The 21285-nt window shown below is 49.1% G+C and overlaps 2 protein-coding genes across 6 annotated transcripts in view; both read right to left on the bottom strand.

The window, feature by feature from the left end:
• LOC308655244 (cyclin-dependent kinase 11B) overlaps positions 1-14076 on the bottom strand; it is a 143784-nt gene extending 129708 nt beyond the window's left edge. The window contains exon 1 of the mRNA XM_081305196.1: positions 14073-14076. The gene's annotated coding sequence lies outside the window, so the exon portion shown is untranslated. The remainder of the gene's footprint in view (positions 1-14072) is intronic.
• The window catches only part of GNB1 (G protein subunit beta 1), a 71388-nt gene extending 56608 nt beyond the window's left edge, over positions 1-14780 (bottom strand). For 4 of the 5 annotated variants that reach the window (XM_081305203.1, XM_081305202.1, XM_081305200.1 and 1 more), the window contains exon 1: positions 14570-14780. The gene's annotated coding sequence lies outside the window, so the exon portion shown is untranslated. The remainder of the gene's footprint in view (positions 1-14569) is intronic. The other variant, XM_081305199.1, reaches the window with a different exon arrangement.
• Between the last annotated feature and the right edge of the window lie 6505 nt (positions 14781-21285).

Here is a 21285-nt window from a genome sequence, read left to right as displayed (position 1 = left end):
TCCAAAACCTAATATTCTGAGCCCAGTAAGCATTTTATGAAGACTATTATGCATGAAAGAGCTGCAAATTTATGACACAATATTATTGTCTGCTGAGGCCAACCAGTTCTATCCATTTCTGTATAAAATAAAATTTTATGCTAATTCAAACTGCTATTCAACCAGAGAGTTAACAAAAATAGGTCGACCACATGTCCCTGTCATATCTAAACTGCTAATGAGAGGGCCACACACAGAAGAAGAGAATATCTGAAGCTATGAAACCAGATGATTAAAAGGTCATATGACTATTAGCTCAATCCTAATAGCTGGCCCCATGAGCCAGGCCCAACGACACAAAGAGATGAGAACTGTCAACCTCCTGCTTCCTCCTTTGCTGTACCCATTCTCTCTCCTGTGACATAGATTGTGCTCGTTTCTTACCCTATGGTCCATAAAATAGCAATACCAGTGTCTGCTGGAAGCCACATCATTTTTCACCAACAGTCTCCTTTAAATGACCTCTATTTCTACATTTTCCCCAACAATCCATTCTTCATCAATCTGAAGAATTTTTTTTTTTTTTTGGGGGGGGACGGTTTTACTGCAGATGAACCCAAGGGTACTTTACCACTGAGCTATATTCTCAGCCCTTTTGTTTTTTAAGTTGCTGAGGCTGGCCTTGAACTTGCCATCCTCCTGCTTCAGCCTTCCAAATTACTGGGAGTACAGATATGTGCCCAGCAATCTGAAGAATCTTAAGAATCTTAAAACCCAGTCAGCCAGGCACAGTGGCATACACCCGGAGGATCACAAGTTGAAGACCAGCCTCAACGATTTAGCGAGAACCTAGGCAAATAGGTTAATGATCCTCTCAAAATTAAAAATAAAAAGGGGTATGAAATATGATATGTCAAGAGCTTTATAATGTTGTGAACAACCAATTAAAAAAAAATAAAAATAAAAAGGGGTTGGGGGTGTAGCTTAGTGCTTAAGCACCCCTGGATCCAATCCCCAGTACAAAAAAAAAAAAAAAAACCCAAACAGCACCCACGGTCACTGTCCATACTGAGGCTCTTTAACTCCTTGACTCACTCTTCCAGCACTGCTCACTAGAAAGTCCCCCCCCAGGTACCCCAAGCCAAGTGTCCTTTTTTTTTTTTTTTTTAAAGAGAGAGTGAGAGAGGAGAGAGAGAGTGAGAGAGGAGAGAGAGAGAGAGAGAGAGAGAGAGAGAGAAAGAGAGAATTTTTAATATTTATTTTTAGTTCTCGGCGGACACAACATCTTTGTTGGTATGTGGTGCTGAGGATCGAACCCGGGCCGCACGCATGCCAGGCGAGCACGCTACCGCTTGAGCCACATCCCCAGCCCGCCAAGTGTCCTTTTCACGCAGTACCTCCACACACTCACCATATGGTTTGAAACTGGCTTACTAACTAGTCTGCTGTCTCCCCCAAGAGAATAAATGATTAGAAGATGAGATCAACAAGCATAATTTTGGGGGAGGGAGTACAGTACTAGGAATTGAACCCTCACGGCCTTGAGTACACTAGGCAGAAGCTCTACAACTGAGTCACCTTCCCAGATCTTTTTGAGCCAGTCACTCACCAAGTTGCCCAAGCTGGCCTTAAACTTTCAATTCTCCTGTCTCAGCATTGTTTTTTTGGTACCAGGGATTAAACTCAGGGGTGCTAGACCACTGAGCCACATCCCAAGCCCTATTTTTTTGTATTTTATTTAGAAGCATGGTCTCACTGAGTTGCTTAGCACCTCATTTTGCTGAGGTTTTGATCCTCCTGCCTCAGCCTACTGAGCAGGCAATTCTAAAGGTAATGTTATAGAAAGGCTGTGATGGATCTAAATAGGCCAATCTTTGCAGCTGGCTCCTCAGATCCATTCAGAGTCTCTGCTGTGAGTTTGTACTGACTGACAGAATGCAGCTCCCCATCTCCTGGAACCCACACACTATGGGTGAAGGTCTGAACCTTTAAGCACTGGAGAGGCTAGGCAGAGGCTGAAGCACCCTAGCTAAAAGCCCATCTGGGGGACACCACCTGGTGGCTGGCTGCAAACCCACAAGTGACAATCCAGTGTTTTGGGGTAGTCTGATATGCAGCAATAGATCACTGATAAAATGGCATGGTGACTTGGTTTTTTAAATTGCAGGACAAATTTCTCAACTTTGGCAATGCTAAAAGCTTAGGCCAGATGATCCTTTTTTGTTGCGATGCATCCCTATAGCATACTCCAAGCTAGGACAATCAAAAGTGTCTTCAAAGAAGGGCAGAGACAAAACATGAGAGCAGAGTACATACCCACCCTAAGGGAAAAATTCATGGCTCTGGGGCATTCTTTGTGTCACCTTCTTAGAGACTTCTGATTTAGACTACTGGTCCCCAAAAGACAGTGATGAACACTGGCAACAGCCTCTACCTATTCCTGTGAAAATCACCAACAAGCTCTTTTGCTCCCACAAAAGAGACAAGACGGAACACAGAAGGGACATAAAGTGTCTCAGCAGCTGGCCCCTAGCAATTACCCAAACCCCAGATACTGAGAGAAGCTAAGGACCACAGGAGATAGGGTCTGCTAAAATTAGCCAAAACTAAAATTCTTTAAGTGCAGCTAGTTTAGGAACTATGTGTTTTTAAGTTAAAATATTTAAAAGTAAATTTGACGAGAAAAATTTAATTTTGCATACAAACTATCTTTTAAAATTTAAAATATATTTGTCATTAAGTTTTTTAAACCTAATTTTATTGGGTCCACATCTTATTTGGAAAGAGATTTCTGCAGGTCACACTGAATTAGTGTATGCCCTAACCCAATGACTAGTGTCCTAAGGACAACAGAGATTGTCAGAGAGAAGGCTGTGTAAAAAGTGGCATAAAACTAGAGTGATGCATCTAGGAGCCATTCAACAAAGATTGCTACCAATAAAGAGGGTAAGAGAAGGCTAGGGGGCTGGCTCAATGACAGCACATGCTTGCATGCATGAGGCTCTAGATTCAGGGTGCAGGGTGTCTTCCCTGAAAACTTCCGAGTATGCCTTGTCCACACCTTGATTTCTGATTTATATCCTCTAGAACTGTGAGACAGTAAATTTGTTCATTTAAGCCACCCAGTGTGTGATAATTAGTTACAGAAGCTGTAGGAAGCAAATACTATACCAACCTAAAGCCCAGCAGAACCCCTGGAGACCTCAACTAAGTAACACCCAGTACAGGAACCAAAGGCCAGGAAGGAGTGGGGAAGCATATCAAGAGAGGAGGACCTGTCAAAGGAGTCAGAAGCAATCAGCAGTAGCTGTGGAAGCCAACATTGTCAGGCCTACTAAGCATGAGGTTCCATGTTTTATTTGCACCATCTCATTTAATCCTCAAAATGCCTGAGACATGAGAAAACTGAGGTAGAAGTAGCAGAACTAGCGTGTTCAACAGATGGACATGGCCCATCCAAATAAAAAGGGTTGAGGTGTAGCTCAGTGACACAGGACCGCTGGGTTCAACCCCCTAGTACTGCAATATAAATATAGAAACACACAGTTAACAAAGAAAATCAAAATCTAAAAATCTACATATACAATATGATCCAAACTCTATAAACATGCATGATCAAACAAAAACTAAAAATAAATAAATAAAAACAATCTTATAAAGTTATTTTCTTACAAGATACATAGGTTTTCCCTTTGAGTTCTCCAATAAACACAGTAAACACTTTTATTTTATTCTTTCTAAGATAGGGTCTCAAGCTTATAAGCTCAACTGACCCTTCTGCCTCAGTCTCTCAAATAAGTGGGACTTCAGGTGTGTACCACCATATCCAGCCAAATGTCTGCATTATTAAAATGCAAAGATCAAAGACAAAAATGAAGACAACAGGAACAAGATCCCCAAAGAATGAGTACAGTATAGATGGTACAGGAAATAAATAGGTGGTGGAAACAGAATGCCTAACTTTAAAAGAGAAAAGAGTAGTAGCTAGAAAAGATATCAAGACTGTCAAGTTGCATAATACCTGTCGTCTCTGAAGGTAGAACAGAAGCCACTGAAGGAAACACTTCAGATAAAATTGTTAATAAATAAACTTCCAAGCGGACTGCGCCCCACTTTATAATACAAGAAGGCAAACAGACCACTTCTGAAATAAAGAGCAGAGACAAGTTCCTGCCAGGAGGTCCACAGTGTCATACTCAGAGCAGACTCCAGAGGCAGGCAGCCCACAGCCCAGGTTCAGACACAGGTTCCGCTTACACCTGGCCAATGACCCTGTCGCCCTGCACATCTGCGAAATGAGGTTACTGACAGCGTGTGACTCGGTGAGGCAAGGACCTTACCATTATCAGCACCCAACAACTGCATACTGAGAGCAATAGCAAAACCAAACTCATCAACATGTGGCAGGACTCAACAAAAACATGCCACAGCACTGGCACCACCACCAGGCAAAACCCAGTTCAGGGTGTTGGGTAGAGGGATTAGAAGCCAGGTTCAGAGGAATCTATTTCAACAAAAAATTAGAGTACCTCTCCCAACATAATTTTATCTGAATCTATGCCACACCGGAATGTATATCAATTTTGCAGGACTCACTTCAATTGCCAGAAGAGCCGATTTGAGCCTCCATGTGCCTGGACCTCTTTCCCCAGGTTCCTGATCTGTTCTCCCACCTGCTGCACTTCATGCTCCAAGGTCTCAATCACCCTTTTTAATGTGAGGATGCCAGCAGCCCCAGTGGCTGCTTACAGTCTTGACCCCCAACAGGGTAGGGTGACTGCTGTTACTGCCCCTCAGCAGCCCCTCACTGGCCCAGCTCAGCCCTGAACCCACATCTTACTGAAGACCTTCATCTCTTCCCCTTCGCAGCTACCTTCCTCTAAGCATTCCCATCTAAAACCAGTGTAGACCACAGCTTTCCTCACCTGCCCCCTAACCCCTCTGCTTCAAACTCTCCTCAGCCCACACTATTCATTTGCTCTCAGGAGCCCCACAACTGCCAAGGGCTCTATCTATTCCCAATGTACCCCTTCTGACCATGCCCTGGGCTCTGAGAACGCTGCCATGGGCTGTGTACATGCTGGTGCTCTCCCAACTTTTCTGGTCACTGCTTTGCGAGCTCCATAACCTCTGCACATCACTCAGTGCTGTCTCTGGGTTGTTCTCCTTCTCCCCAGGAAAAGGCACAATCCTAGTGTTGTCCATGGGTGCCTGTCCCCTGGGAAGGGCCTCCAGCCCCTACAGGAAACCTGGGTCAGGCCTCTGATGTGCTCTGGGTTCAACCTCAGATGAGCACTGCTCAGACGCCTTGGTCTCAGGCCCCTACAATCCCAATTGCTGAGAATCCCAAGGGCTTTGTTAGATCTACCAGGACTTATTAAGTAAGAAATCAAGACTGAGAAGTTTTTAAATGTTTATTAAGTCACTTGGAAGTTAAAAGCCTATTACATGTTCCCAACAGTAACTTTTGTTTGTGTGTGGGGAGGTGCTGGGGATTGAACCCAGGGCCTTGTGCATGTGAGGCAAGCATTCTACCAACTAAGCTATATTCCCAGCCCCCAACGGGAACATTTTTATGGAGAAAAAAAAAAACAAACTATTTTCGCTCCATGCAGTGGCACACCTGTAATTCCAGCTACCTGGGAGGTTGAGAGCAGGAGGATCACCAACTCAAGGTCAGCCTGGGCAACTTAACAAGGCCTGTCTCAAATTTTTTAATTTTAAAAAAGGCTAGGCATGGGGCTGGGGTTGTGGCTCAGCGGTAGAGCACTCACCTAGCACATGTGAGGCCCTGGGTTCGATCCTCAGCACCACATAAAAATAAATAAAGGTATTGTGTCCAACTACAACTAAAAAAAAAAAAAATGATTTAAAAGAAGAAGAGGAGGAAGAGGAGAAGCAAGAAGAGACTGGAACTCTTAAAAAAAAGGGTGGGGGGGGCTAGGGATGCAGCTCAATGGTAGAGTGCTTATCCAGTACAGAATACAAAAGGGCCTGGGTTCAATAATCTCCAGTACTGTATGGAAAAAGTAACTATTTTCTAAGAAAAAGTATGTGGTAAGAACCTGTATTTTGGACTGGAGATGTAGCTCAGAGGTAGAGCACTTGTCTAGCATGTGTGAGGCCCAGGGTTGAATCTCCAATGTCACAAAAATAAAGAACAAAATTATATTAACCATATTTTACTCTTTAGCACATCTTTTACTGTCTCCCTCAACAGAGAAGAGCCAGATGCCTCTACCTCTTGTATACAGTTACAATGCATCCTTTTGGTTGACATCTAGGAGAAAACTCAACCTCAGTTGAGTTGGAAGAGAGAAGTCTTTTCAAATAAATGTGATAATCTTCTTTGGTACTAGACTGAAACAACAAATAGTCATGTTTTTCAGTATTTGGGATTGAATTAGTGACCTCCACACACACTCTGCCACTGAGCTGTCACCAGCATTTTTTTTTTTTTTGAGATGGGGTCTAAATTGCCCAGGCTGGACTTGCATTTTGACCCCCTACCTCAGCTTCCTTAGTAGATGGGACTATAGGTATAGTTGCAGACAGTTTCTTAAAGGGTAGTTCTGATGTGGAACTCAATTAAATTTTCGAAGTTTTATCCAACTTCATTGGTTTTACTCCATTCTTCTGTTCTGAATGGATCATTTACCCATCTGTGGTTTTTCACACCATGCAGAGACCATTTGGAAAATGTGAGCTGATATTGAAAACACTACATCCACATCACCAGTGATCTCATAAGAAAAGTCTAAATACTGGAAAGCTGTCTGTCAAGCTCATGGTTTTCTGAAAATCTGATTTTTTGTTTGAAAGCTCCTATTTTTTTTATTGCCAACATAATTTTAAGTATCTGGTTCACTTTGCTCTTTTTTTGGTACTGAGGATTTAACCCAGGGACACTTTACCCCTGAGCTACATGCCTAGCCCTTTTTAAAACTTTTTATTTTGAGATAAGGTCTCACTAAGTCTCTGAGGCTGGCTTTGAACTCTCAATTCTCCTGCCTCGGCCTCCCAAGGTGCTGGGATTATAGACATGCACCACCAGCCGAAGCCATCACTTTGTTAGTTTTCAAGAAAATATCTGGGGCTGGGGATATGGCTCAGCGGTAGTGCACTTGCCTGGCATGCGAGGGGCACTGGGTTAGATCCTCAGCACCACATAAAAATAAAGATGTTGTGTCCACCGGAAAAAAAAATTATCTCTCTAAAAAGGAAGAAAAAGAAAATATCTGCCAGAACCCATATCTAAATAGCCACTCTTCTTTAACTCAACCCCAAAACCAAGCACAATCACCTCCTCTGCATCTTTATGCCTACTTCTCATTGGGATATAGAATAGCAATGATACGGGTACTCAAAGCTTATGTTACCAAATCAATTTCTGCTTCTTTAGCAAGGACATTTGATTAATCGGGTTTTTTAAAAAATATTTTTTAGTTGCTAATGGATTTTTTACTTTATTTATTTATATGTGTTGCTGAGGATCGAACCCAGGGCCTCCCACATGCCAGGCAAGCGTTCTAACACTGAGTCACAACCCCAGTCCCTAACCGGATTTTTTAAACTGCAGGTCAAGAGGTGAAGAATATTTATTTGAGCACTGTGACAATGACTACGACCACTAGTGTAGTATCACAGCCTTGATTTGTATAAGGAGCTAGCAGTTCCACCCACCATTCGTGTAAATGCCAACGAAGCAAAAAGTCAAATGTCTTAATCGTTACAGATACAGTTTTGATCTAATAAAGCCCTGAAAAGGTTTCAGGCACAGACTGGACTGAGACCCGCTGCTCTGATTGCTGCTCCCAGGACTTAGAGTATGATCTAAATACTGATAAACACCCAAAGGCCTCCTGCTTCCAGGCCTCTGAAGTCACTAATTCAACAAATATTTGGGGTGCATCTTGCTTTAGGGGCTGGTGATGCTGCAGTTGAGCCCAACTGCCAACCTCCAAGGTGCTTACAACTAGTGAGGGGTCAACATTAGTCTACAAAAACAGTGAGATGTGGAAATTAGGAGGTCAGAGGATGCTGTGAGCATGAGCTACTCACAAAGGGAGGGAGTGAACTAGTGGTCCAGGCCAGAGGCCTCCTGTACCCATGACACAGAACGTGAGGACACACGTGCCTCAAACCTAGCATGCACAAGCTAAACTCATTATGTGCCCCACAAAAGTACTGCCACCCAGACATCCAGGACAGAAACCTGCACTGACACCTTATTTACCAACCCCCCTCCCATGCAACCACAAGGCCTCCTTTCCACACCAGCCAAAGTCCCTACCAGTCCTCCTACCTGCTCTGAGCACACTCAAGGCTTAAGTACAGGTAAAGATCCCCATCAAGTCAATCTCCTTAAAACCCTTCAAAGGCCTCCAGGAGCCACCCAGATAATTTTTTTTTTTTAAATCAAGATTCTGATCCCTCTCTGTGGAATTGCCATTCCTGTGTAAGTCATGCTCTTAAGCTCTTGTTCAATGAATAAATAATTAATGAGCACCTATTATATACTTGACACTGTTCTGGCAGCCTGGAGACACCACAGGTGAAGGAAACCAACTGGCAGCTGCATGAAAACCACTCACACCATCTACCTGCCTGTCAGACAAACCCCAATAATCAGGTCTTGACTTTTTTGGGGGCAGTACTGGAGTCAAAACCAGGGCATACTAGGCAAGTGCTCTACCACCAAACTATGTATTATCACCAGTCATTGATTTAAAACTTTTTTCAAAGAAATCTTCACCAAACTCTAGATCAGGTCAGGTGTCCCCAAGACCCATTACCCTTCCTTGTCCCTGCTGATCACACACCCAACTAAACTATAAACTCAAAAAGGTCCTGGACCTTGCCTGCTTTACAATTTCTATCCTCAGTAACCAACAGAGAAAGCGGTGAGTAAATATTTGAAAGCCAAGATTCATTCAGCATTTGGGGGGTAAGGTCCCCTAAAAATAAACTTTGCCAGTTTTCAAAATGAAGTACCAGTTCAACATTATCCTATCAAGGCAAAGAAAGTCTTTCAGAAGAGTAAATAATGTGAGTGAAGATTTGGGAGAGGGGCTGGGGATGTGGCTCAAGCGGTAGCGCGCTCGCCTGGCATGCGTGCGGCCCGGGTTCGATCCTCAGCACCACATACCAACAAAGATGTTGTGTCCGCCGAGAACTAAAAAAAAATAAATAATAATAAAAAAAAGATTTGGGAGAAATGGTAAACAAGTGATGGCATTTGAAAAGTCAGCTGATGTGTGCTTGATACCCTAATATTCCTCTAGCCAGGCACAGTGGTGCACACCTGGATCCCAGCAACTCCAGGCTGACACAGGAAGATCACAAGTTCAAGGCCAATTTAGCAAGACCCCAAGCAACTTATTGAGACCTTGTCTCAAAATAAAATTATATATATATATATATATATATATATATATATATATATATATATATATATATATAAAGAGCTGTGGATGTGGCTCAACTGTAAAGTACCCCAAATTCCACTCCCATGTGAAAACCATAAATTTTGTGTGTGTGTGTGGTGGTGGGGGGGGGTTATATTCCTCTAGAACCAAGAGGAAGAACAACCCAATCTCTCAATAAGTTGTCTTCTAACAATGTGACCTAACACTATCAGAGTTAAGTATTTTACAGTGAGCCCCTAACAATAGAATGACCAACTCTTGCAGACTGCACGGAGAGCTTTCCACACCAACCGCACGCAAAGCTGTTGTGTGCCCTTCCAGACAAGGAAACACCAGACGTACCAGCACCACTAGTGAAGTGACAGAGCTGGGTTCTAACTCAGTGCCAATTCTTTTGAGAAATGAGTGAATTCCTCTCCCTCCCTAGAATTTAGGAACTATTTCAAAATTCCTATGACAAATATTTTGAAACCTACTGCAGAGGCTTTGACACGCATCAATTTGAAAGTATCCAGTATTTTTAAAGCTGTATCAACTACAACAGTGGGACAAGTGGTTGAGAATCTGTAATCCTCACAAGGAATTTGGTTTTATTTTGTTCGCAGAATTAGGGATGGAACTTAGGACCTCAAATGTCCTGAGGAAATCCTCTCCCACTGAGCTACATCTCTAACCCAGGGGGAACCCATGTTATAATCGCCTCAGGACTGAGTCAGAAGACAACCACAGACAGACAGGAGGAACAGACAAGCATATGGTCCACCATACTTAGAGTCCCACATTAATAGGCTAGAGAAGCCTGTTAATAAATGCATTAAGTTTAGACAACTAATTATTAATTTACAATAATCTATTACCAACAGCAAAATGAGTTCAATTGAATAACCCTAAGGATTACCTTAGATAATCTTTTCTTTTATATTAGTAAGCTTTTAGGAATGATTCTCTCAGAATTCTAATTTAGAAGATTTAATAAATGCTTGAAAAAAAAGGAAGCAACTGTGCTTTATAAAATGGAAACCTTCTCCATCACTGGAAGCCAGTAGTAGTTCTAGTGACCACCATGGCTCCTGTAGGGCAGCACTGCCAAGAGCATGAGGCTAAATGGTTAGAGTCCCCAATTACCCACCAGCCAGCTCCAACGTCTGCAGATTTGACCTCTGAAACGAGAGATGTGCAACCAAATGCAGAGCTTTGAAAAAGTGTGGTCCTCCACACCTGGTGCAGAACAGGGAACGTGACACTGCATCTCCCCACATATACATCTACACACACTCCTCACAGTCCACAGGAACTGCTCTTTGTTCACTATTGAATGTTTCAGATTTGTAAATTATTTCTCTGCTTCATTACAATTTAATTTGTTCTTGCCAGGGGTTGTAGCACTTGCCTATAATCCCAGCAACTCGGAAGGCAGGAGGATCACAAGTTCCAGGCCAGCTTGGGCAACTTAGCAAGACACTGTCTCAATAAAAGGGCTGGAGATATAGCTCAGAGGCAGAGCACTTACCTAGCATAAACAATGCTCTGGGTTTGAAAAATAAGTAAAAAATAAATAACATATCTCCTTTTATCTTCATTCTATGTTCACTAGAACTGTCCACGTCATAATTTCTCCAACCACTCTCATCAACAAATGCAAACCTCAGCAACATAGCAAGGCCCTGAGCAACTTAGCAAGATCCTGTCCCAAAGTTTTAAAAAGGGGTTGGAGAGGTAGCTCAGTGGTACAACACCCCTAGGTTAAATTCCCAGTACCAAAAAATAAAGATAAATGCAAACCTAAAGTTACACTTTTTTTTAAAGATGGACACAATATATTTATTTATTTACTTACTTACTTATTTATTTTATGTGGTATGAGGATGGATGGAACCCAGTGCCTCACATATGCAAAGGCAAGTGCTCCACCGCTGAGCTATAACCCCAGCTCCATGAAGTTAGACTTCTTTAAATATATTTTTCTTTTTAGTTGTAGATGGACACAATACCTTTACTTCATTATTTACTTTTATATGGTGGTGAGGATCAAATCCAATGCCTTACGTGTGTGCTAGGCAAGTGCTCTACCACTAAGCTACAACCCCAGCCGCCCTGAAGTTAGAATTTAAAACAGGGTTAAGATTCTAAAAATTTTTGTTCCATGTCTTATGAGACTTACACTAAACAGGAGTTTCAAAAAAATATGGTATGCCATATGGTCAAGCCCAGATAATAAAATTGAGAATATCTATTACTAATCCACTAATGCTAAAGCCAAAGTCCACAGACAGTAAGAATTTAATCCAATTTTGAGACTGACATGAGCCAAATCTCGGGCAGAGAAAAACAATCCAATGAAGAAACTATAATAAATGCCAATACTGCACTGCTAAAACAAAATCAATATTATTCATCAAAGTAACTATTAGCAACAAAACCAAATGATGTCAGTAAGTCTAGAGATACCAGGAAGACCTTCTACATCCCTTTCTCAAAGCTATATATATATATATATATATATATATATATATATATATACCTTTCCAAATAAAAATGAATGGATAACAATTTTTTGGTAACAAAGCTTTCATACCTGAGAGCATACCACCTTTTTCAAGAAATTAACTATACCCTCATGAAATCAATTTTGCAAGTGTTCAATAATTCTACCTAGATGACCCAAGCTTGGAAACTACTCTTCTAGGCATAAAAAAAAAGACTTAAAAGACATTTACTCTTTAAAAAGAAAAAAGGCGGGGGCTGGGGATGTGGCTCAAGTGGTAGCGCGCTCGCCTGGCATGCGTGCAGCCCGGGTTCGACCCTCAGCACCACATACAAACAAAGATGTTGTGTCCGCCAAATACTAAAAAATAAATATTAAAATTCTCTCTCTCTCTCTCCCCCCCTCTCTCTTTAAAAAAATAAAAATAAAAAATAAAAAAGGCGGGCTGGGGGTGTAGCTCAGTGTAGAGCGCTTGCCTAGCATGTGTGAAGCCCTGGGTTCAATTCTCAGCACCACATATAACTAAGTAAAATAAAGGTCCATTGATAACTAAAAAAATGTTTAAAAAATAAAAATAAAAAAGGCAACACACTTTTCTGTAGCTTTTTAAATCTGAGTAAACTTATTTCAGCTCCCCTCCCCCAAAATCAGAAATAACTAAGGCTGTCAAATAGAGAAAACCTTTTTTTAAAGTGCAACTAACAGGCACTTGGCTTAAGACTGGTCTGAAAAGATAAAGATAGCTTTCTGTAAACTCAGGTATTACAGAAAAGGAGCTGTTTTTGTCCAGTAGATGTTCATGTAAGACAGCGTCAATTCTGAGTCAAAGCTGCAAGTTCAAAGAATCTTCTGTATAAGGACACCCTTGAAACGGCCTCACAGAAGATGAAAGGCGGTCCTGACAGCCTGAGGCCAGGCAGCCCAGCATGGGCAGGACCAAGCAAGCTAACAGGGGCCCAGTAGTGGAGGACAGTGCAGGCTAACTGGGAGAGGTCCAGGCTTAACCAGAGAACTTGACTTTGACTTTCCAGATTCTTGCCTTCTGTGAAAGACTTGTAGCACTTGCAGCACCTGTGAACACACAAGGCAGGACAGCCTCTCCCTCACAGAACCCTGAACCTCCCAGCTGCATTCCATTTCTGGACAGCACCAATTGTCAGAAAGGTCAGTCTTGTGTTAAATCAAGCCAGAAGCTGCCACTCAGTTCTGCTCTCTGGAGGCTCACAGACCTGTCTGACCATCCAGGGCACCAGTTCCATTCCTGGTCACACACCCAGTGTCAGTAAGGAAGCAAAAAGGGAACTGCTTATTCACTTTCTTTTTGCAATATGTACCTTCCGGAAGAATTCAGAAAAGGCTATCTTAGCATGAAAACTAAAAATCTAGTTCCAATCTAAAAGCCCCTCCCCCCAAAATATAGTGTCAAATCAGAAAATAACTTGTGGTATTGATGAGAAACCTCATCAAAAACAATGCTTGCTCAAGAGACTTTACACAGTCTCTACAGTGGATCTGAATTTTTCACAAAACTAATCCTTCCATTTATTTGCTAGTCATGCAAGATAATCTACATATTTTCTTAATCTCCCAGGTGGTCCTGCAGGCCTGTAATGGGAGGCTGAGGAAGGAGAATCCCAAATTCCAGGGCAGACGGGGCAACTTAGTCCCTATCTCAGAGTAAAGCGGCTGGGGAGGTAGCTCAGTGGTGGAGCGCTGGCCTAGCAAGGACCTGGGTCCGATTCCCTAAAAGTGGGGGTGGGGAGCCACTCTCATAAGCAATTGTTGACCATCTAGTATTATCTGAGATTCCTGCTGTCAGACAGCAACGTAAAACGCAGAGAACCCCAATGTCCCCCAAACTGACACTACCTGCCCCCGAGACCAGTACCAAACTCTTGGGCTTCTAAATGCCCGACTCCCCTTCCCAAAATAAAAATCCTCGCATCGCTGCTTTTGCCAAAGCCATAACTGGAGAGCGTCCCCGCAGATGAAGAAGCGCGTTAAGCTGATGCCACTTCTGAACCCTAACCTGCCGTTCAAAGGACCCGAAAAATGCCTAAAAGCCTCGACGGGTCAAGCCCCGGTGTCAGTTCACGGCGGAAGCCAGGAGGCCGCGGGGAGCGAAGCGGGTCCGCCGGACGGCTCGGCCACGCCGGGGGCCGGCCGACCCGCCGCCGTCCCCGCCGGTCCTCCGCGCCGCGGGCCGGGCCTTTGTCTTCCGGCGGCCCGCGGGCGGCGCGCATCGCCATCTTGTCTCGGGGCCGCTCTCGGCGCCCATTCATTCGCGGGCGCCGGGGCCCGGGCAGCGGAGGGGACCCGGGCCCCGCGTCGAGCAGGGCCGGAGCCGGCGGGGAGGGCGCGGCCGGGGTCCCGCCGCCGCGCCCGCCCCGCGGGGCTCCGCAGCCGCCGTCCGCCCCGCAGCAAGGCGCGTCCCGGCGGCCTTTGTTCCGCCGCGCGCCCAGCGCCCCGCGCAGGCCCGCCCGCCGCCCCGGCCTCCTCGCGGGGCCGCCGGCCGCCCGCCGCGCAGGATGCGCCCGCCCGCCGGGGGTCGCCGGCCGCGCCAGCCCCACCCGGACAGGCCCGGGAGCCGTGGCGGCGGGCGAGCCCGGCGGGCGGGCACCGCGGGCGGGTCCGGAGCTTCGGGCAGGGCAGGGCCGGGCCCCGCGGCCGCGCTCACCTCGCCCTCGCCCGGCCTGACGCGCCCACGCCGCCGCCTGGTCGTCGCGCTCGCGGCCCGCGGGCAGAGCCGGCGAGGCTGGTCGGGTCCGCCGCGGTGCTCCCGTCCCGGCCCGTTGCCCTCGCCGCCCGCGCCCGCCGCCGCCGCCGTCCGCCCCTCAGACGCCTCCAGCCATCGGGATGGGCGCGGCGGCCCCTGCCCGCATCCTCGGGAAACCCCACGCCGCGTCACCGCGCACGGCGGGCATGCGCACGCCCGCGCTTCCTCCCGCCCGCACGTGCACGAGCGGCTTAAAGGGGCAGCGTTCTGCCTGCGACGGCCGTAGGCCCCGAACGAGAACCCCCCCGGGAAAACCACTCCCGCGACGCCGGCAGCCGCGGGCCCTAGGCCTGCTGGACCCTGGGAGGTAGCTCGGTTCCTGTGCGGAGCCGCCTGGGCCGGCGGACAGTGATCCTGTGGGGAGGCCGGCGGATGGGCACCAGGTCCCACCTGGGAGGCTGGGCGCGGGGACGCGGCCAGGAGGGTCGGAAGGCGCCTGGAGCCCAGGCCAAGGAAGGGGTGGACGGTGCGCGGGGGAGCTGGGAACGCGAAACCCAGGGGCGCAGGAAGGCGGTCAGGAAGGGCTGGTGTCCTCTGAAACCTCGGGGACCATGGGTTACCCTCGGGCCCATCCGCCTTTCCTGCCGCCTTCCGACCCCCCTTCCCAACCCCTCACCTCCTCCACCTCACCTGATTCTTCACTCCCACCTTACCGCTCCCCTCAGCCCGGGTGCTGTCCTTTCCAAACAAAGCCCAGTGCCCTTTTTCCTCTAGGCCCTATCCACTGGCCTTCCAGAATCCAGCGCCATAGCCCCCAGGTGGCCCATCACCCTGCAGTCTGCTTCCCACCGTCCTCCCTGTACCCTTAGGCACCTTTCTTTGCCTCCCCGCAGTTGGGCTGCCCTTCTTGTTTTGTCTAACTGGAAGAAATAAATGCAGCTTCCAGAGCGTCCACAACCTTCTCTCCATCCTACTCCCTGCTCCTCCTACAGAGGAGGCCTTCTCTTCCCCTCTCCTCTGGGTGCTTCCTGTCAATACCCAGACACCCAGGAGTCCCTCCTTGCTTTTGACACAAGACAGGTTCCTTTTGTACTTTCCCTGCCCCAACCCTGAACTAGGTCAGTTCCCCAGCAGCCCTGGTTGAGCTAGTGGCAGGAGTCGGGAGCAGCCAGATCCAGGTGCTGCCTGAGTGCTCACTGCCACTGGGGTATCCCTGATTCTAGTGCCCACCAGGAGTCAGCTGGTGGGAGCAGACGTGTCCACTTGCACACACCTATATGTGCACACAGCCACATGGATATCCTCAGCTGTCTTCCTAAGACTGATGGAACATGGAGCACATTCAGTGCCAGGGGACAATGGAAAGGCAGAGGGGCAGGGGTTTGGGGCATTGGCAGGTGGGTCCCAGACTCTGAGGGTCAGAGACTGTCCTCAGATCCCACAGGGCTGGTGCCACCCATTAATTCCCGCCTCAGTCAAGGATTTAAAGTAGAAATGAGAAGAGCGAGGGAGTTAGAGGGGACACAGAAGCAGCAGCAAGGCTTCCCCAGTGAGTGAGGGGACAGTCATTTCTACAGAGCCCTCTGCTGCTGTGGGACCTTCAGGCCCAGATCCTGCCCTCCTGGGTCTCTGCATGCCTGGCCCAGGGCCTTGGTCGGGGAGGTCAGACTGGGCAGCACAGGCACTGTCAAGGCTGGGCCCTGAGGCCATCCATGCAGTTGGGCCCAGAACCATGGAGAAAAGCCACACGTGAAGTCACCAGCCCAGTGCTTGCCCCAGCCTTCCACCTTGGAGGTGCAGCCCCAGGGATTGCATATCATCTGTAGGCATTTGGGGTGATGTGGGACCTTCCCTGAGACTTACCCTACAACCCTGACAGAAATCCTCATTTATGTGTTTATGGATGGGGTGTGAGGGGCAAAGTTGAGCCAGGGAGGAGGCTTCCACCTGACTGTTGCCTTCAGATATGCACAGTCAGGCCTCTGGCCCTGGGGACAGGTGCCTGAGACCTTGGCCAAACCCACCGGGAACCCTCAGGAGCTTCCAGACTCCAGCCAGGGCCCCTCCCTGCAGATGATAAGGAGCCAGCCTTCCCCTTTGTACCTTAGAAGGTCCAAAGGGCCCAGCTTCTGTCCTCCCTGACCCACCCTCCACCTCTTTCAGCCCAGGCCTTTGTATTTTTTGGTTCACATCTGCCACCCAGCCCCCTCCACAGTGGGGCAAAAATCCTTCAGCCAGGAGCCCAAGGCTTCTCCTGATCCCTTCCTGCGACACTACCTTCTCCACAAGGATCATAGACATCGGCCTGCCAAGGGCCAGGCCAGCGGTCAGCTGCAGAGCTGAGCAGGGCCCCAGGGTGGAGGCACTGCCCAGGATCTGGCTTGGCGCCCAGCCTTCTCTCAAAACCCAGGGAGCTTGGATGTATAACTCGGATGCCCCTCCCCCATCTGCTCTTCAGCAGGAAATGGTCTAACGGGAAAGTAGGTCTTTTTAAATCTGAATTATTCAAACAATCTGTGCACATGACTGGGACCCAAAGCAAGGCCTGGACGCACCCAGGTGCCTCTCTCCAGCCAGGCTTTGAAGGCTCTCTCTCACAGCTGCAGAGTGACTCTCCATATCTGGATACAGTAAGAGGGCAGGAGTGGAGAGGCCACTGCCCCTTTGTCCTGCTGGGCATCTGTCCCTGTCTTTCTCAACACTCTGGTCCACCATGCGGACCTCCACATTGCCTCCAGGAGGTGAGATGGAGCCTGGCCCTGCCTCCACACTGCAAGGACAGGGAGGAGCACGTGGTGCCCAGGGGATGCAGAATGTAGGTGACCAAGAGGAAAGCTTTAATTAGTTCCTGCAGGCGACCTAAGGCAGGGTCTGGTGAAGGAACAGGGCCACACTCCGGGGGAGACCACACTCCTCCCTAACCCTTGGCACTCTGCCCAAGTGCACTGGGAATGGGCAGGCCCAAGGCCCTTACCTCAAGAGTCCTGTCCAGCTGCACAGCTGTCAGCTTGCTGGAAGGGATGAGGAGGAACATAGGGAGAGCTGGGTGGGCAGCTCTATGTGGACTGGTTAGTGAGACAGTAAGGGTGTAGACTGGAGAGACCTGGTGGTGAGTGGCCTGCAGACCAGGGGAGGATGGTGACCAGATGGGGGTGCCTGGCGAGGTCACAGGTATGCCTTCAGGAGGATGCTATGCAGCAGAGCCAGGGTGGGGCCTCATCGCCTCCTCAGGCTCAGGGAGGAGGCCAGTGTTGCCTGTGGGCCCCAGCAGACCTTGAAGGATCCCTGAAGTCCTTCCCACAAGTACAGGGAGCCAGCGTCTGTCCCCAGCCTCCCATCCCACTGGCTCCTGACCCTCCTGGTCTCCCACCTCAGTCATAGACCAGACATCCCTGTGCAAGGGCCCCAAAACATGGAAGACAGCAGGAAATCGTGCAGTGCCAGGTGGGGCAGAGGGCATGTTTCTCCCTCCCCCAGAGTCGGACCAGAAGCCTAGGGAAAGTTCAGGCAGCTCCTGGAGGCTGATGGTGTTGCCCAGCCGAGCCGAGACTAGGACTCGGGTGTGCAGCTCAGACCTGGCCAGAGGGGGCTGCCTCTAGGAGCCAGGTGAGAGGATCTGCTCTCCTCTCTGGGCTTCCTGTAGTGGCATGCCCCCTGGAACTGCATGTGGGGAGATACCCAAGTCCTGACTCCACCCAGTGTCACCCTCATTCCTGGTGTAAAACACAAAACTTTCTAATGGAGAAAGAGGTATCCATGAGCAGGCAAAGCAGAATCCCTGCATGAAACACAGGAGTCAGGTAGCAAGTGGTAGAAGCTTAAAACAGCTTGTGTGGAAATGGGAAATTGAGTGGCAGATATCTGGGCATCCGGTATAGCCGGATCCAGGCCCTTAGTGAGGAGTTAGGGCTCTGTGGCCCACCCTGTTTTTGCTTTCCTGGGTGGTAGCTCCTTCTCTGCTTGGCAAGGAAATGGCTGCCAGCCTCAGGTACCCTCGCCCCTGGAAGAGCACCACAGAAGACTCCGATGTCTGTAGGCTAACCCCATAAGGACCCCAGACAGCCTCCCTCAGGTTCCTGGGGCCCTGGTGGCAGGGAAGGGAGGGGCCGTAACTAAGGGCTCTGTTGGGTCAGTGTGCAACACCCAGCACAAAGGCAGGAGGTGGGAGATTGCTGGATGGCAGAAGCAGCAGCCTAGGTGGTCCCTGCCAGCTTGGTGGCTAAAACCTGGGTTTGGCTCCAGCTGAAGTGCTTCGCTGGCTGTTGGCTTTATAGCTGAGGTTAGTTTGACTAACACCTGCAGCTCTGACTGCCCTCTCCTGGAGCCCTGGGCCTGACTGCAGGGGTGAGGCATGACCTTGACAAGGTCAGCCAAGGCCTCTCCGAGACACTGGCTTCTCCAAGTGTCCACCTAGCTGCAGAGACAAGGGACAGCTGGGAGAACACAGCCCAGGGCCTCTCCTCCTCACTGAGGCCAGGAACCCCCTGGCCTGAGGGGATACTGGGGTGCAGCAGGCCCAAGTCTTCCCTCCCCAGGCATCCTCGGGGGCATCTTCTGGGGTAGGGGTACTATGGACCCAAACACAGATAAATGGGCAGGGTGGCCACAGCAGGCATCAGGGACACAAGTGGACAGGGATGCAGGGACATACACCTCTGCCCACAGGAGGAAGCCAGGTGGGTGGGCATCAGGGTGTGTAAAAGGGACGGCCCAGAGGTAGCCACCTAGCTAGGCCTTGGGGCTCTGAGCCCTTGGGACAATTTCTGGGCCCCCAACCTCCTCCTCCCCTACCTCCTGTCACCCGCAGACGCTGGTGTGCTCAGAGAGGGGCCCCTGAGGCAGGTGAGCGGGGACATACACACCCTGGGTGACCAGTGCAGGGGACCCGGGCTTCCTACCCACACCCCAGAGCCCTCAGCCTGGAGCAGGTCACACAGTGACTCCAGGAGCAGGGACAAAGGCAGGCATGGTCTCGAGGGTCAGAACACGGCGCCCAGGAGCCAGCGGGCCGGCTCTCAGGGCTGCTGGACCGCTGTAGCCTGGGCTCTGTTGGCCTCCCGGGCCAGCGCCTTCTTCGGGAAGGGAGCTACGGCTGGTGTGGGGATTCGCCCCCTGGGATGGTGCTCTGGGGTTTGGTTCCTCCGACGCCTGCCAGGTAAACAGCTTGCACTTGGGGCGCTAGCTGGGGAGCAGACAGACCAGCCCCCAGCTTCCATGAGGTCTAGTCCACGAGGGGCCTGGCTAAGGGGCCACAGGTGCCTCTGAGAGCAAAGCCTTCCCAAGCCCCTGCCCATGGCCCTGTTGGGCCCTGCCAGGTGACTGGGCCGCCCGGAGGGGGTCCCAGTGCCTCAACCAGAGTGCTCTGGAACTGCCCTTCACCCAAGATGTCCGGCAGAACCACCTCCAGTGTTCATCAGGGGTCTGGCCAAGGCTCCACCCTCAGAGCACGCCTGCGGGTGTTGATGCTGCAGTGCACCCGGCCCCTGGACACCGAGCAGGCATGGCCTTTCCCCTGGGCCTCCGTCCTGGCCACTGTCCTCATCGCTCTAGGGATTCCCGCTGGTCACTCCCAGGCCGCTCTGGCCGGCGCTGTACCCCTTTGGCCTGCGCGGACATCGCGGTGCCCGCCTTTCACTGTTGTGAATCGAGCCGCGGTAGGACACCTTGCCGAGTTCCTGTCTGAACATCCACTTACTGTTCTTTGCCTCGTCATGAGGTGGCTCCACGTGGAACTTACTGGGGACTCCACGTCAGAGGGTCCCACAGCGGCTGCACCGCTTTCCTTCCCAGCAGTGCGAGGGGGCCCAATGTCTACACATATGACCAACTTGTTTCCTTTTAAAAAAGATAATAGCCATTCCTGGTGGGCTTGAAGTGGTATCTCTCCGCGACCAGTAGTGACCTGCAGTATTTTCCTTGTCTTATTGGCCATCCCTGGGTCTTCTTTGGAGCAATGTCTATTCAAGTCTATGTTACTCATCTTTATGTCTCTGTGACAAAACACCTGGGAAAATAAACTTAGAGGAGTAAAGATTTATTTTGTCTTGCAATTTCAGAGGTTTCAGTCCATGGTCACTGGCCCCATCCCTGTGGGCCTGTGGTGAGGCAGAACACCATAGCAAGCAGGTGTTCACCTCAGGGCAGTCAGGAAGCAGAGAGAGAGAGGGGGGAAGGGGCTGGGGACAAGCTGTGCCCTTCTTCCTCCAACTGGGCCCCACGTCCTACGGTCCACCACCTCCCAGTGGTCCCTTCAGCTCTGAATCTACCAAGGGGTTAATCCACTGATGAGGCCAGAGTCCTCGTGATCTGATCACTTCCCGAAGTCTCACCTCTGGACACTGCTGCATTGGAACCAAGCCTTCCACACACAAGCCTTTGGAACATTCTAGAGTCACACCATGACAAAGTTCTTTGCCCATTTTTGTTGTTGGGCTGTAAGAGTTCTTTGTATATTCTGGAAAACACACTCTTACTGGCCATACGATTGTCAGACTTTTCCCCCTTTCTACGGGTATCTCTCCTCAGGTGTTTTTGATTTGCTTGTTTGTGTGGTGCCAGTCTCACTCTCTCAATAGTGTCCTTTGAGGCATGTAAGTTTATGATGTTTTATTTGTGGTCCTAGGGATTGAACCCAGGGCCTTGCACATGCTAGGGAAGGGCTCAGGCACTGAGCTACA

This window comes from Spermophilus citellus (genome assembly GCF_964194105.1).
Source record: "Spermophilus citellus genome assembly, chromosome: 9".
In the NCBI taxonomy this organism is placed as follows: domain Eukaryota; kingdom Metazoa; phylum Chordata; class Mammalia; order Rodentia; family Sciuridae; genus Spermophilus; species Spermophilus citellus.
The sequence above is the reverse complement of the archived record's forward strand: the minus strand, read 5'-3'. Positions and strand labels throughout refer to the sequence as shown.